Source organism: Seriola aureovittata, chromosome 1, assembly GCF_021018895.1.
Source record: "Seriola aureovittata isolate HTS-2021-v1 ecotype China chromosome 1, ASM2101889v1, whole genome shotgun sequence".
NCBI lineage: Eukaryota > Metazoa > Chordata > Actinopteri > Carangiformes > Carangidae > Seriola > Seriola aureovittata.
Genome location: NC_079364.1, coordinates 24,314,168 through 24,331,570, shown reverse-complemented (window position 1 = coordinate 24,331,570; position 17,403 = coordinate 24,314,168). Strand labels below are relative to the sequence as shown.

The following is a 17,403-nucleotide window of genomic DNA, read 5'->3' as shown; positions in this document are numbered from 1 at the left end:
ATCAGCGTGAGTGATAATACACTTTAGAGTGGAGGAGTTTTGAAGGCTGTCAATGCAAGTGCTGCTTGCTGGACTGTTGAGTGTTATAAGGAGAGGTTGATTCCCTGCTGCCTCTATATCACTTGACAGGTGAAGACAGGGGGAGGGGGGAGAACGTGGTTTGGGTCTCTCCAATGGCGCATCACTCTGGGTGACCAATGAGAGATGATGGGGGGTTATTGACTTGTCTGGCTTGATGGGCACTCAGTGGCTGACACCACAGCATGCAACATCCTTCAACACTAAACCCAATGGCGGAGCATGATCAAATCCTTTGCCCACTAACCTCTTTACACCAAGATACTCCTGGGATTACTGTCTGACCTGCCTTCCCCACCCACCTCTATCTGGCAACAGGGAGCAATGCATTATGGAGATCAATGCCATATACCCCATTTTCATCTCTCCTTGAAAGTGTGTCACAGGAAGTAGTCCAAAAACAGTAATTCAAGGCCTACCTGTCTTGGCACAACCTTGATATGGGATTAACTTTGTGAGTCTGTCTCTGTGAGAACAAATGCACTGTTCATTCTTGTTAAACAAGGGCTTAATCAAGGAAAAAAAGGTTTGTTTGTAACTAAAGTATCTTCATATCAGCTAACTTTTACATTAGCAGTACAATGTGATGCACATACAGGACAACACTATATAATCACACATGTCATCCACAGTGTTTTAAATTAAAAACAAGACTAGGTATAAACCTAGCATATGACTGGACTGAGTATGGGTGTCCCCATCATACACAACAAAATTAAAGATTAAATGCTAATTTAACATGCTAGAATTAAATCCCCCTTCCAGTGCCATGGATAGCACCATTTGGCGCTAAACAGCCCAACATTCTGTCAACATAAAAATAAATAGGCTATTGTCACAGGGGCGCAAGCACCGACAGTGAGGGTCCATTTCTGATTTTATTGTTGTTTTCACTATAGACTGGTCCAAAGCCTGACTGGCCATTAGGAGTACTGGGAGAAATCTTGGTGGGCCATCACATCAGTAGACTACTCAATAAAATACAGAGAGTTAGGTTTCTGTCCACTTGGCTATTTGAAACAGTTACAGGAAGTGTTGAGTTTATATTAACGTGTAATGCAGTAACTTTAACAGAGCAAAGAGAGTGGATCAAAACAAGGCATTGTACTAAAATATTAGTATGACCAATTATACATATCAAAGAGAGGGAATAAGAAATGAAAAGGCCTCCCTGTAATAAAGGCCTGTTACCTTCTGCAGTTGAGACAAACAAAGGCCTTGGTCACTATTTGAGGAAACTCTCAGCCAACCAATGGTGTAACTTGATCAGTTCTATCACTCACTCAGGCAGTCATCCATGGATATAGTGCTGGGCCATGGCCAATCCAGCCAATAAGAAACTTGAGGAGTGTTCTGTTTTACCGCAAAATAATGCTGACAATAAGACAATGATGTCCAAAGATTCTAGCAGCTTCTAAGGTCAGCTTAATCCAATATCATTCAGGAAACATATGCCAGGACATCCATATGATCACTTTGATATCTTGCTGTACACAGAGGTTTTTTTCTGAACAGTTCTGAAGATATCTAGCTTAAATGCTTTAAGGAGAAGGGCAGTCTAAAAGTTGGTAAGCCATACTATTATCTCATTACAGGTGTCTCTGCTCTAAGGTAAAGTACTTGTGTTGAGGACAGAGCTATAGAATAGCAAGCTCCTCTCTTCAGACAGACTGTAAATTGAGATGAACTTACTTGAGATGAGCTCCTAATCAGCCGCCAGACACAGACAATCTCTCTGATGACTGGTGAAGGGTATTCATTGGAGAGGAGTTTAACATCATTGCGTCTGATTGACTGGGCTCTCAACCACCGTGGGTTAAGGGGGCTCCTGGGGTTAGCCTGGTCAGACAGAACAAGAGAGAGGGAGGAAGAGAGAGACAGAGAGAGAGAGAGAGCGAGAGCGATAGAGAGAGAGAGAGAAGGGGCCCTTCAGTAAATAGGCAGCCCACAGAGAGTTGTGCAGCAGTCTAATGGAGCCTCATCACGGCCAGTCTGTCAGTCAGTCAGGTGAAACAAGGTCTAACAGGGTCCTAATGAAGACAGCTTCACACCAAGTTGTCTTGAAACTGCCCAGCTAAAAAGCAGACACACTTATTATCCATCTCCCATACTGTGGAATATTGCCCACTCAAAGTCCCTAACAAGAGCAAAGGAAGATCCTACTGTAAGACCAAGGCAGCCAACAACAGATTTTGTTCATTCTCTTTGGAATGAACATAGTTGAGAAACAGCACAGGAGAGGGAGTAGTGTTGCCCTGTACAGCTGTAACTCAGTTGTAGACACAATGCTGCAGGCCAAATGTTGAAGATAATTACAGCTGTGCTGATACATACAGTGCAGTGTAATATACATACACATATTCAAATTATACTGTACATCAGCACTCATGGAATGGTTCTTGTCCAATGAAAAATACATGAATCAAATTACCTGTCATGTAGACTCCTTCATGACACCTTTAATATTAATGTAATTGTTTTTTTTTTGTTTTTTTTTATATAGACCTATTGCTTTTGTTTTGTATGGTGGGCTGCATCAAGCTATAAGAAGTCTTTAAATATATAAATTACTGCAGTTTTTGCAAATGTTTCCCCAATCCTATTAATAATACACAACCATGACATTGCTTAACTGAGTCATTAAATATGCATATGCACATTGGGATACAGTGTTTCCACAGATTTTTAAAACATTCCCCACTAAATGCTCCTAGAAAAGAAAAACCGCAGCAGGCCAAGAGGGAATTGGGAAGATAATTGAAAGATAAAACTGGAGGTAGATAAAACAAAATTATACATCTTTTTGTATTCAACAGCAATACATCATCTACTCAGGCCACCTACAATAAAAGCTCTTTTTAGACAACTTTTAAAGCCCATCAACTTTTAATGGGAAAATCTTAGACAAGTACATGGGTTGAATATTCTCCTTCCCGAACAAAATTTCCTAAAGGCAATGCACCGAAACCCCCCGCAGGAAAGACATTACAGTCGTTAGTGGTGTTCATGAAAATTTCCCAATGCTAACTGAAGCCCATTCTATGGGCACAAAAAAGGAAGGCTTTAAGATTGGTAAAGGAACAGTAGATAAACTGGAGAGCCAATCATCCCCTCTGTCCATCCCAGCCCAGTAGCATTGCCTCAGGACACAGCCTCTGGGTGGCCCATAACCAGGCCTTGGCCTGCCATCTCCATGGTAAGTGCTCTGTCACGAGGCTGCCAGGGGCTACAGCATATGCCACTGAATCCCTGGCGTATCTGCCATGGTAAACACAGGCCCTGCTAATGGAGGCATGATTCTTTGTATGTTCTGTATGTATGTCGGTCTGTCTGTCTGTCTGTGCCTCAGACTGACCTTCAGCTGGCCCACTCCTCCTCCTCTCCACCAAATGGCTTCACGGCTGGATGACACTGCGCTGCCTTACTCGCTACATGTGGGAAATGGAGAGAGACAGAGAAAAGAGACATGGGTGAGAGTGAGAGACATCCCTAGCTCTCCTTGACCTCATGATTCGAAGAAAGAGAAAACTTGGAGTACAACAACACAAGCATGAAATGTTAATGAGATGTGCAGTCAAAGAGTATTTGTGCACACCCAGAGAGGTGTACATACCTTTAATCAAACACTCATGGAAACAGATGCCCATAAACACACACACTAAACATGCACTCAAAACATGCACACAACATGGTACTAAATCAAGTCAAAACTTATTTTGAAGCTATGTCATGACAAAAGGCCGGCCTCTTGTTGAACTGTTAACATTTAAATGAAGATACTGGGTAAACGTTGTTTACCTTGCTGAGAAAAAGTGTGAAGTTTGATATTGTAATGACGCTACATGGATGACTGTGCTCATGTTTAAAAAAATAAATAAAAGTACAGCAAAATCTTCCCCCAGTGTTATGATCATGTGTTACAATCACTGTTGGTGTATTTTCATTGTTCAACTTATAAACTCTGTCTTTACACATAATGACAGGCCTTTGAGCAATTCACCTAAACAGTCTGCAAGGACTGCTGAGTGGAAACTGCTGCACTGGGGATCTGACCTATGAGCCTTGGCAAACAAATCTTTCCGTATATTTATTTGTGTTGACTTTGTTTGTACTGCATGCATGCCTACTGCCAGTCAAGCATGCTACTGCCCACACTATAACCTATGTACCGAAACACAATCATAGAGTGAAATAGTTTTAATAGACGCTTGGTACTTCTTTCCCTCCTAATGGCCAAAGCCCCAGTGTGTGTCTGCCATTCTGCGGGCATCTACCATAATTACAGGGCTTTGTAGGTTTGTATACGAGTATTGGGGCTAGATAAAGCCATCATTACAGTACACATACACTGTCGACACAGAACCCAAGCGCTGGGTACAAAGCAATCACTACAACTGTATTATCTTTCCCGTACAAGTCTATAATTAGTTTTCCCCTTGTTACAAAGTGGGCATATGTTTCATGGAAGAATGAAAAGAAACAGATTACTTCAAACCTTAACCCTGTCCTATTTCTCTGAGATAGTTTTATAGCAAGCAAAGATAAGAGGAGAGCTACAGGGAGGGACTTATAATGTGTCTCGATATCAGGGAGTATGTGGGGAGTTCAGAGGCAGAGTGGAATGAGGAGCCTGGGGCTTATGTCTTCAAATCACAGCTTTCCCAAGCACCGTCTCTGCTTTATAACAGTGAAGATGTTAGAGGGACGGGAATGAGTTTTGACAGTGTACATTCATGGATGCTCTTGCAGTATGCATGTTCATTACATACAGCCAATAATAATATCAATAATACCAACTTACAGTATCATCTCTAGTGGCTTCTGTCCAATATGGTGCAATTAGTTTACAATATAGTTCCCCTCTCATATCTACATGGTATTTTAGCAGTGAAGGGGTTTATGCTGGTATCCATAAAACATAAAGGGGTCACATTTAATTGCAAGGGAGAGAGGAGATGAGACAAGACTAATTATCTTTATAGCCCGATGGCAATATTTTATTTAACTTCAGCACTGGGCACCTTTGCTATGGGCAGTGGACATGAGGAGATTTACTCAGCGGGCTGGGGAGGTTTTGTGGCAGCTATGATTCCCAACTGCCAAAATGATAACAGTAATATACAGATGTGATGTATTCATTCTTTGGGGCCAAATACAAGAGGTGACTGTACTACTATAATTCCACATACACATATTTGTCATCTCTCTCATTTTTCTCCTTCTGTATGCAGGCTAAAAAACTAGTGGCCCGGTTTATAGCTAATGCAGCTCTAGGAATAAGAAAATACCGAAAGCCTGGGACAAGATGGCAGTCAGGAGGAAGATGAGGTCATAAGAGAGAGAAGATAGAAGGAGAAGAAAAAAAAACAGAAAAATAAATTGAGTGAAAAACCCAAGAACAGAGAAGAGGGCAGGAGAGTGGTGTCATGGGAGCTGAGAGAGGCTAGTGCCATGCTATTGAGCGCCTGGAAGAGCACAGTCTCTGATTTCTTCCCCTTCTGCCTTTTTCCCTTTCAAAGAGCACTTGAAAGCTCTTCTGAGGTATCGAGCAGGTGGGAGTGTATGTTAAGGCAGACTGGGGCTGAGAATGGGCAGGGCTGGGTAAAGCAGCTCCCTCTTCCTCTTTCCAACTCACAGAAGTGTAGGACTCAGAGGTCCAAAGGCACAGTGGCCCAGAGCTCCAGCCAAGCGTCTCTGAGGAGCCTTCAGCCAGGCAGAGGTGCAAATTGGAGGCGTGAGGCTGGGCAACTAGGATGAAGGCTGAGCACAAAGGCTGCCTAAAAAGTATCCACACTTGGAAAACGGAGAGCAACATTGATACATATTTCAAGATATGCTACCTTGACACTTAGACTTCTTTTAGCCAAAACTGCAAAACATTTGACACTGTCATTCCCAGTATTTTTACACTGATGATAATAAATATATTGTTTCCCATTATTCAATTTGGAAAGTCTCATACTTACACAAAAAGTATCCCTTCAATGCTCTTATCCTTTAAGTTGGAAGCACCTAAGACTGAAAAGTCACTTAAGGTCATAGTATACCTTATGTAAACAATATCAGTTCCAAATCATGTATCGCTGTTAGTCTCGAGCCCTGATGATGATGGCGGTATTGCCAATATATAATTATAATATACATTAACCCATGCAATGGTAATGACCGTCTGAAACTTATGAGTCATTATGACACGTGTTTTTATTTAGACCTGCATAACACTGCTGAATTAAACCAGGCTAGAAGGCAGTATTGATGCAATCCAGATTTTTTAAAGTTTGCACTTTAATATAATTGATCAAAACAGCAGCCAGCCTTTGAAGGCTTGGTCCTCTGGGAACAACTTCAAACAGTATCAATTATAGAAATCAGCTCTGAGGAGTGGAGTCAATTCCCTATCAATAAAGTATTCAGCGGCAATCGCCAAGAGATTAGGGGAGAGATGAGCCAAGTGCAAACCCAAAGGACTGCCTAAATCTACTGCATGGTGGATGCTCCAGTAAACTAAGTAGCTTCAGATGATCAAACAGGAGGTATTCCAATCAAACACTGCATAGAGCTACAGTAGCAGACGCTGTTAATAGAGTGCTAACCTCTAGAGAACTGCTTTCAATTCTTAACTGAAACATGTGAACTGAGATGTGCCACTATATTTTTACAATTAGTTTGCTCTGTATCAAAGAATCAATACTCTAAACAACTGATTGTGTAAAACAATCGGCCTAGACAATCTAGGAAAATAGGACAATAAAACTGGATAGAGACATACAACAATGTGCTTAAGAAATCTAAATGGCCAAACAATGTTGGTGACTCAATTTGAAAAATATCTACATCATTGTATTAACTCCTGTAGTTGACAGGTTGGGGCTACAATCCTTTCTTGTGTTTTCTCAGAGAAAGATATCGTGTCCTGACATGTACACTAAAAAAATTCAGAACATAATCTCAGAATTTAGCAAAAACCTTTCCTCAACCGTATTCCTTTTTTTAGGTTCCAAAACGACCATATGAAGACTCACAGCGCTTTAGGAATAGTACAAATGGGGCCCTGTATGACAAAATATATTGCTCTGTTTTCAAGAACATTGTATGATCTCCACATGGAAAATAAAATTAACAATAATATACTTTATTTGATTTTAAATTTAATGTAGAAAGCTAAAATATCTCCAAGGAAAATCAAGTTATCAATCTTAGAAATCACCCTTTTTATATAAAGCAATCCCACACAAGCATAAAGCTGAGCCACTCCTACTTAGCATTTTCTCTTTCACTTTTATTGCACAGTTTGTTATATGATTCTTTTTCACACAAACATCTGCATTCTCAGCAGTTTGTTTATGCATTCACTCACAATGACTTCTGTTTGTTTATCAAAAATTCCTAAAGTTTCAACTTCTGAACCAAAAGTGAATAAGTTGTTGTTGAAGTGAATAAGAAGTTAATTCTGTGCACCTGTCCACCGGTATGTTCACAAAGAAATCCTCAATTAAAATACAACATTTTCTCTTTCTATGGCAAAACAGTACTGAGACAGTGAAGAGGAAAATGCTTGTTCTTCCAGCTGATACAAAGGAATAACAGTATTAATCTTTAGCTCAGGCTTGTTAAACAATTAAGAGTGGCTGTTATCAGCTTGCCTATCTGATCTACCAACAACACACAAAAACAAAAATGCATGCACACACATGCACACATTCACTCACATGCATGCATGTAAGGATACATCAACTCCTCAGAGTATCAGCATTACAGTGTATAGATCTATTGACAGAGTCATGCCATATCAATGACACCTTCAATCTTTACAGGCCCTTCTCCCTGAAAGCCTCTGTTGCGACACAATCATTACAAATTGATTGCAAAATAGCTAACAATCATGATTAAATCATTAAATTCTTGTCTGCGCTTCAGAGAATGGGAAGAAAATTAACTTCCCACCAACCTCATTTTTTTCCGAACACGAAATAATGATTTTCTGCCAGTCTAATTACAAAGCCAACATCTGATCAAGCCCGCATCCAGAGGGGATTATCACATGCGCCAGTATTAGACCTCATTACCAGCCTGAGTGCAGAATTATTACATCTTGTAATTGGATGGTGAGATTTATATACAGATCAGGCCGGTTTCTGTAAGATTGTAATTACAGGCTTCGTTGGTTAGCTACTTATCACTCAGCAGTGGAGTGCAGGAAATCGGCGCGTGGAAGAGCATTTCATTAACCCCTCACCCTGTCGGTGGGGGGGTGGGGGGTGCTGTACCTTCCATGTCTGTTTTAGGGACAACAGCATCAGGCTTACATCAAACAATTTATCACCCCGTCCTTTGCCCCATACCTGGTCAGAGAAGCCCGTACTTCACTGAAGCTCTTCAATGAACAATTATGGGAAATTTGTCTGACTAAACCACCCATTTTTCTTGTTGACTGAGCCCCATTTTCTCATTAACCAAGATCAGTGTGTAGAAAGTGCCCTAAACAGAGGTTTCATGAAGCACTTTGCTTCAAAATTGACTGGCTAGGGTTAACATGCTAAAAGCTCACTACACTCCAGGTGGGGAGGAGTGTGTATCTGTGTGTGCATATAGATATTTTTGTATCCACCCATTTGGCTTCACCCATGTATACAGCTAAGAGACCACAGTATCTTTCTCCTCTCTCTGTGGGCAAAGCCTGTTCTATTTGCCTTTAGCTCATGTAAATTATTGAACACACTTTCTCCCCTTTTTTCTTGAGGAGGCCCTTAATTAATGGACCGGGACGCTTGTTAAACACCTCACTTTCCATGGCACAAATCTGCCAAGTGTGATTAGACAGGACTAGCGTGCTCCAGTTCATCAGCGGAGCAAAGGAGTGAGATAGAGAGGCTTCTGCAGCCATCATCATCATTCCTCATCACAACTCAAGCAACGGCTGCTCTACTTACAAACAGGTCACTCAAGATAAACCAAAGTAAATCTGCTCTGACAATGTCAAGCTCTGACACCTTTTACATATGGTAATAAATTGAAAACGGGACTGAGGCAAATCTTGAGGCAAATGAAATGAAAAATGACAAAGAGGAAAAATGAAAAATGTGTGTAACATGAAGCTGATGGAACACAAGTCATCTGCTGTTCACAATCCTGCAACTCAGCAAAAAACGCCTTGATCCACACGTCAAGATGACACTGGCGAGGAAGAAAAGAAACCATCAGCACCTCTTCACAGTTAACACCCATGCAACTTACTTTCTCTCTGCATATCACAGAGCCCTCCCCTCTAACAATCAATACAGGCCTACATTTTATGAGACAAGGAGTTAACTTGTTCAATTATGCCACAGACAGGTCTATTCTTTTGTAACAAGTAATCTGGATAGTGAAATCAATACTGACAGGCTCACGGCACGCTAGCTAATTTCATATTACCTCCAGCCAATGGCAGAGCAGCTCATAATGGAGATGTAGTTCCACTTCATTATAAGAAAGGAGGGGGGATCAATACTAGCACAGACACACACACGTCCACGTTAACACACACATGCACACACAAGCAAAAAGGTCTGATTTTCCACACATAGACTAACACAAACACATACGGGCAAAGAGGGCAAACCTGCTACTTCAAAGCCCCCAAGGGGCTACACAGAGCTGTCTGATGCAGGGCAGATGGGCCGGGGGCGAGTGGATGGGGGTCCAGGGTCCAGGGTCATAACCCCCCCCCCCCCAACCAAAATAAATTACACTTCCAATCGTCAGCAAACATGTGCACACACACAGACACAAGTGCAAACGCATACATACTCCTCTTTTTCACACTGTCAAGCAATCATAAGGGAAATATTCACATTTTTACTCACTGATCTTCCTCTAAACGCACACACAAACACACATGCACACAATTAACACTTGACTTTTTCACAACAAGGTCATAATCTGATTCAGAGGATGACTACTGAGAGGGAAATGGAAAAAGAAAAAGGGAGAAAAAAATAAAAAAATAAGGGAGGATAACCTTCAGATGGCGGATCAAGTCTTTGACCTCTGCAGCTAATTACAAATTAAACTCCATATCTTCTTTTGTAAAAAAAAAAAAATATCTCCATTCTTTTTTCCCATTATTGTTATCACTCTGTAGGATTAGCTGGGGACTAAGGGGATGATGTTGTCTAAGCCGATGTCAACTGTACAATTACTCGACTCATCCATCCCTTTCCAAGAAAAATAAGACACTGTAGATTAAGATAAGCCATCTTGAGAAAGAATGGGGATGTAAAGCCTTTGACAATTACTAAGTACACATGGCACAGGGTAACGATTGCTCTTGGTAAACAAACTAAATACTCATTAGACTTAACTCTGACATTCCTTTTTTCATAACTTCCTATTATGCAATTTGGATTTATTGCACTCATTAATAATCTTTACCAGGTTAGGCTACAAACACCATGACAGCAGCATCATTTAGCTTTAGTAAAGGGCACCCGCAGAACGGACGGCTACGTGAGAACACATCTCAACTGCGTTAGGAAAGAACCCAATTAAACGCATTTTAATCTAAATATCCCTCAATATGCTTTATTGTTCTCCTTTAATTTCCTTGCCACTATTCCATATGGAGCTTCAGTTATCAAGCAGACAGGCTTTATGAGCCTGACAGTTGTGCAACAGTGGGGCTCATCAGTACTCAGCCATTAACAGGCTGGCAATGTCTCAGCAACAGGGGGCACAAGCCTGTAACAAATGCCTGGCGTTCGGTGGGAATGCAGTTAGGACTCAGCTATCCACTGGAGATATTCAACATTTATTAACAATTAGGTGTACACAGCATCCATCACATGCTGAAATGAGAGTTTGGCTGTATAAAGTTTTAATGTGTGGATCATTGTGAGGTTTCCCTTCTTGAGACCACTGGGGAATCTGTTAGTTGTTGTATATCAGTGTGGATTACAGATGTATAAATCATTGTTTGATACACTTGCTCTGCTGCTGCTGCACTGTTGCACAGTCTTTTAGTTCAGAAAATTGGCATTTCATTCTTTTTATGGCCATTTTGTCATTGCTAAGTAACTGTGTAGAGGATAGCTTCAGGACAGAATAGGAGAATTGGATATAAGCGCTATGTGTGTAAGCAAGGAATCTGGCAAGCTGTTTTATCATTTCATCATTTATTAGCTTAACTAGATTCACATTGTGGATATATTACAGATAAAAGTAATTTATGACTGGTCAAAACAAACATTCTCTAATTATATTTTACATAAATTGTGTTATGATATTAGAGATGAAATTCTGACAAGTTAAATTTGTTGGTCAGAATGTCACTTTTTTTTTTTTTTGAAGCAGAGGTAGGGCGGCTGTGGCTCAGGAGATAGATCGGGTCAATCCCCGGTTCCTCCAGGCTTAAAGTATCCTTGGGCAAGATACTGAACCCCACATGGTACAGGTAATGTGTTACAGGCTTGTGCCCCCTGTTGCTGGACATTGCCAGCCTGTTAACAGCTGAGTACTGATGAGCCCCAGTGTTGCACAACTCTGTGGCTGTTCCATCAGTGTATGACTGTGCGTATGAGTGTGATGAGTGAATGGGTGAATGTGGCAAGTATTGTAAAGCACGTCGAGTGGTAAATAAGACTAGAAAAGTGTTATTTATCATTTAGGTAACTTTCAGTTTGACAGACTGCCACCATCATTTACAGTAAATACTGAAAAATTGCCTTAAACTGAAGAAATCTGTAGTGATCTTGGTAATTTTACACATCATGTAACTGTCCTGTGAAAAGAAGCTGCAGGTGACTGAATGTGCTGTATATGTGAGGATTGCTCATTCTATTATCTACTTCTATTGGTATTATCTCCTGGCATAGGGAAAACTAATTGCAGATCAGGGTGATGAAGAGGCACGCACTGTTTTGCCCCAAAAAAACATTTTTACTGTAGGTGCAGCAAGGACAGGAAAACGACCTACATGATTTTGGTATTCACAGCTGTATTTTCACTTGTCTGAAAGACAATTCAAGATACCAATAAATGAGGAGATTAATTTCCTCACATATACAGCACATTCAGTCACCTGCAGCTTCTTTTCACAGGACAGTTACATGACGTGTAAAATTACCAAGATCAGGTTTTTACAACAAGAACACAGAAAAGTCAAGAAATAACTTAGATGACGGCAACTCCCATCAGCTGCCTTGAGTCACAACAGCTCTGCAAACTGTATCCTGAATCGTCACACAATGTGCAAAACCATCATAGCACTGTTGTGACTTCAGATGGCTTGCTGGCTCTGGATACTTCACTGTGAATACAACACTCATATCTAGCTTTAGATGTGACTGTGGCTCTATGTTTGTGTTAATTTACAATATCTCTGGTTCAAGAGGTAAAATCACTGAGTTGACTGAACAGTGTACTAAACTGGATGCCTGTGCGTGACATATACAGAGTCATCTGGTTCTGACGGTCAGTAGCAGCAAGGGATAGACTGTATTTTTTAAATACACATAACAAAGGCAGCATTGCAAGTGGTACAGGTCTTATATTATTCTTGCTGTTTTGTAAATATAATAATTTGATGTTTGAATCATGTCATATTCTTTTTTACATTGGAAGGAAAAAAAATGATTGCGAATTGTCAGCAAGCTTTAAAGAAAAACATTTTGGCCATATCAATAACGCTACCAGGAGGGCATAATGCACGTGGAGATTGAAACTGCATTCCCCCCGGGACCCTAACCCTTTCACAGGTACCCCATCCCACCAGGTGGAGTCACTGATGCAACAACTTGGACATGATCCTTCACCCCCTTCCCATCTGCAAACACTGACAACCGGGCACACACTCAAACCATAAAGCACCACTGCCCAGAAGTGAACCTGGACCTCCTGAGGTACTGGATTTTTTTGCATCTTTGCTACTGGAGTGCCCCCATTTCTCCTTTTTTAAACACAAAATCAAACCCTAGAGCTAAGAGAACAAAGGCTGCTTCAAGTTTACCATCTAAAATATTGGCATGCTTTAATTAAAGTATGTAATAATCTGTAAATGTTTAAATCACCTCTTAGGTTATGAGCAATCCTCAGGCCAATTAGATAAATACAATAGAGTAAATAAATACTCTATAAATATAGAGTAGAAGAAATTAATGCAGACAACAAATCTACAAATTGCAAAACAGAGTGAATCACCTTTCACAGGATTATGTGCATACAAGTGAGACGGACGCTGAGAAACAGAGACAGGCGGAGCAAGAGTTGAGAGATTGAAGATTCCGACTCACTCTTGCCCATTTTCACCTCCCATTATCTGATTAGCCTCCCATTTCTTCCCCATCAGTGCAGTGACCTGGATTTCGGTGGGATAGTGATGGTCAGCCAGGGCGGGGTCTACTGAGTGGGGCTAAACCATTTGAGGGTAGCGGAACCATAAATCAGCAGCAGCGGGAGAGAAGAGTGCAGGGGATTTATAAAGATGTTGTGCTCGGCCAGCCCACTTGTGGACACTGTGATGAATTCACAAGCACATTGCCAAGGCAAACTACTTCATTATACCATGGCCCAGTGGTCATTAATCTCCCTGGGAGGCCAGCATCCTGGGGGATCGCCAGACCAGAGAATTTATTCAGGCCTGGAGGTACCCATTTCATTAGCCATTCAATCTGTTCAGTCCCCCTCCCTCTCTCTGTCTCTACTTGCCATCACCATAGTTTATATTATCTAATAAATAGTAGCTCCGTTTCACTCTTTTTATTCTGTGTGTTGTCTTTTGTATAACAAATTACACATTCACACAACTTCCACCCAGATGTTGATTGCATTCAGATGCTGGTATTTTTTACAGGTATGCTGGATTGCATTAACAGAGGCTATGCTTTGCATAACCACACGTTTATGTGCTAATGTATCATATCTGATTTGTTTGTGTATTTCTAATTTCCAATGTAAATTGTAAAAAGGAATAGCTGCATTTGTGTAGTTGCACTGAGGGTCCACCACTGCAAGTTCAGGTGCAACAGACAACCTCCCAGCCCTTAAGACGAGGAGGTGAGGCAGAGTGGAGACAGGGGGGAGATTCCCAGAGGTACACTCTCAGCTGCTGGCTACTTCAGTCCTGTAATGGTGTCATTACTGGGGGCAAGTGCTGCTGGTCCAACATGTTATGGGAGGGAAAACATCCAGTGATTACTTATTAATGCCGGGACTTCTTATTCCACACACATATAGAGAAAACAAATATGCTATCCCCTCTGTCTATTACTGTGATCAAACAGATGCACCTGGACACAGAAAAACAGACACAACAGTGTGTTCACACTCTCACACACACACACACACACGCACACGCACACGCACACGCGCACGCGCAGACGCAGACACACACACACACACACACACACACACACACACACACACACACACACACACACACACACACACACACACACACACACACACACACACACTTCAAGGTGAATCAGGGATGCCTGTGACATTGTGAATGGTAGACAATATCGATATTTATCTTCAGCCGGTGCTTACTTAACAAGTGAGGTTAGTTAGAGTGGCATTATGTGGAATTGCCAATTGGTAACACTGTGTCAGACACGACTGCGAACACAAACACTTTTGCATATAAATCTTGTCTGACACGCAGACATACACTGTCTCGCTATCTCTCACACACAGCCCAGGAAACATTCAAATTACATACATCACAGTGAATTCCTCCGATATTGTGAGGTCTGTAATACTATCATGTCGGCCAAGCACACCAGCACCCTCAGTCTTTTATCATGTAATCAGACCTTGAATCTAAAATTGTAGGAAAGTCTTCATCTTACTACCTTCCCTGATGGATTTAACCATATATATATGAGGAATAATTTCATCAACCATGCTATGTCCCTGTAGACCCCTTCCACTTTAAACACTTAACGGGCTAAATAAATAATGACGGCTTGTGCACTGTGTGAGTGTTAATGTTAACGGCACCAGTCACTAGCCCCGGGTCCCACAGCAGCAGGAGTCCTTAAAGCGAATAATTTGCTTCCGCTAAGGCCGCCACACTGTAGCCATTTGCCAAGCAGATTATGGGCCTTTAAGTAGCAGCCAGGCCTGAAATGTGACTCTAGGGCTCACGGGCTGCCGTGGAGGAGGAGGCAAGACTCCATAGAGAGAAACAGTAGGACAGGGACAGAGAGGGATGGATGACTGACAGTAGCGAGGTAAATCTATAAATACGAAGGGAAGAGAGAGATGGAAGGAGGGATGAGGTAGTAGGGGTGCTTACAGAGATAAACACAGCAACATAAAGCAAGCTGCCTATCTAGTGTGCTTAATGGAACAGGTATAGAAAGCTAACAAAAAAATTAAAGATCAATAATGCATAATTTAAATAACTACTAGGATTCAAGGTAAACAAGACCACTAATTGTTAAGTGTTTAATTTCTGTGTTAAACAATATTGTTTTGAATTTTCCCTAATACTCTGATAAGGCCAATCATTTGTTTCTAGGGAAGCTTTAAAAAGAAACAAGACACTGACGGTGGACAAGGTTGGAATGACATCAGTCATCCCTCAGTTCCATACCTGCTGGTGTTCTGAGCAGCTGTTAACCACAAATTGTGATAAGTGTTCAATGTGTTCCACAAGCAACCTTGATCAGAATCTGTGATGTGGACCCAGCACAAGCAACAGGAATGACACAGTAAGAGATATTGCTTGCTTGGAAGACATGTTGCAGGTTTGAGTTCGTCCAAACAGAAGTAAGCACCTGTTGCTTGCACCTCTCTCCCATAACCAATTTGCTATGGCTCCTTCCTTGTTTACCGTTCAACCCTTAACAAGACAAAACACAAAGAATTTCACAAACTTTATGACATGCATTTGAGTGGGACAAATTCACATCCTAGTACTAGGTGCATTAAATATAGATTAATAAATCTGAAATATTTGTAAAAATAGGTTATCAAGAAGTCTTAAAAAAATAAGTATACATGACTTTGAATATGTATCCAGTACTGTGGTTTACACATTACTCATTCTTCACTCCACTCAACATCATCGTCTCTTGCTCCCCCCTGTTCTTTGTGTATTTACTACCTCACCAATATCTCTATCCAGTATTGATACAAATTCAAAACATCTGCATTATAACAGAATTAGACCAAAAAATGTCTAATTCATTAACAGCACAAACAGTTTATTGAGACACTCAACAGTTTAAGTCCCTAAGTGTGTGTGGGTGTGCTGTCATCTGTGTGTGATAATGTCCATTCAGAGCATTCATACTGGGTTTGCAGCTTAGGATGTTAATCCCATTAAGATATGAGGCTTTAATTCAAACAGCTTTCCTTTCGAAAAATAATCAATGACATCTTTCTCTAAACATTTTCTGCTTGTTTTCGTTTGTAAGCCCAGCACGTTCACACTGATCTTTACATCCAAAATTTCACACACAAGCAGCGCCAGACCCCAGTAAAACCCTGGAGAAAGGAAGCAGACACCATCAGTTGATCTACAGTGCCATCTCCTCACTGAAGAGAGGACAGAAACATCAAATCCCCCTGAAATGACATCTGAACATCAATACATGGTCCACGCCCCTCCAGTGTGACAGTAAAAGCCGTATTGATTTCCACCCAGATTAAGGATACTGCTGGGAGCAATTTAAACATACAAGCTGAAGTGTCCCAGCCCAATCATGAGTGATGTCTTTCACCGTGTATAATCACACCGACGCCACGCAGTTTTGAGGAGCAGGAGTCTGGATCATGGAAATTCAAAAGACTGGAAATACCTCAGATAGATAGATAGATACCGAGAGGGAAATTTCAAGAATCTAGATAGATAGATAGATAGATTTTATTCTTTTTTTCTTTCTTTCTGTCACTACAAATATCTTACAGGTTTTTTGACAGTTAGCTTAAGTAAGTTAATTCTTAAGCTATATAAAATAATATATATTAATTTAGGGATACTGTTTATGACATTTTTAGATTAAATGTTTGACCAGTTCTTCAAAAACAGATTACTGACTGTTTTTTCTCTTTACCTTTGTCAACATTTGAAGCCACAGACACAGATAGCTAGCTTATTAAGGCACAGGCTAGCTTGCTACACCTAGCTAGCTTGCTACATATTGCTAGACCTAGTAAGCTAGAAAGCTAAAAACACCTGTTCCTGTAGCTGGTAATTAGGTAAGATCGTTTTGTTGGTGAATTAGCTAAATAAATAATATCACCATTGAAGATACCAGCTGAAAAAGTTGTCATTTTGTGGTGAAATGCCTACTTACTTAAGTTATAGGCACACGGGCCGGCCCTGCAGCTTCTTCG

General features: G+C 40.9%; 1 long non-coding RNA gene across 2 annotated transcripts in view; it reads right to left on the bottom strand.

Annotated features, from left to right (window-relative positions):
* LOC130171829 (uncharacterized) overlaps positions 1 to 17,403 on the bottom strand; it is an 82,793-nt gene extending 65,390 nt beyond the window's left edge. For both annotated transcript variants that reach the window (XR_008828209.1, XR_008828210.1), the window contains exons 1-3: positions 17,364 to 17,403; positions 3,434 to 3,506; positions 1,771 to 1,917 (exon numbers count right to left, since the gene is read on the bottom strand). This is a non-coding gene — a long non-coding RNA (uncharacterized LOC130171829). The remainder of the gene's footprint in view (positions 1 to 1,770; positions 1,918 to 3,433; positions 3,507 to 17,363) is intronic.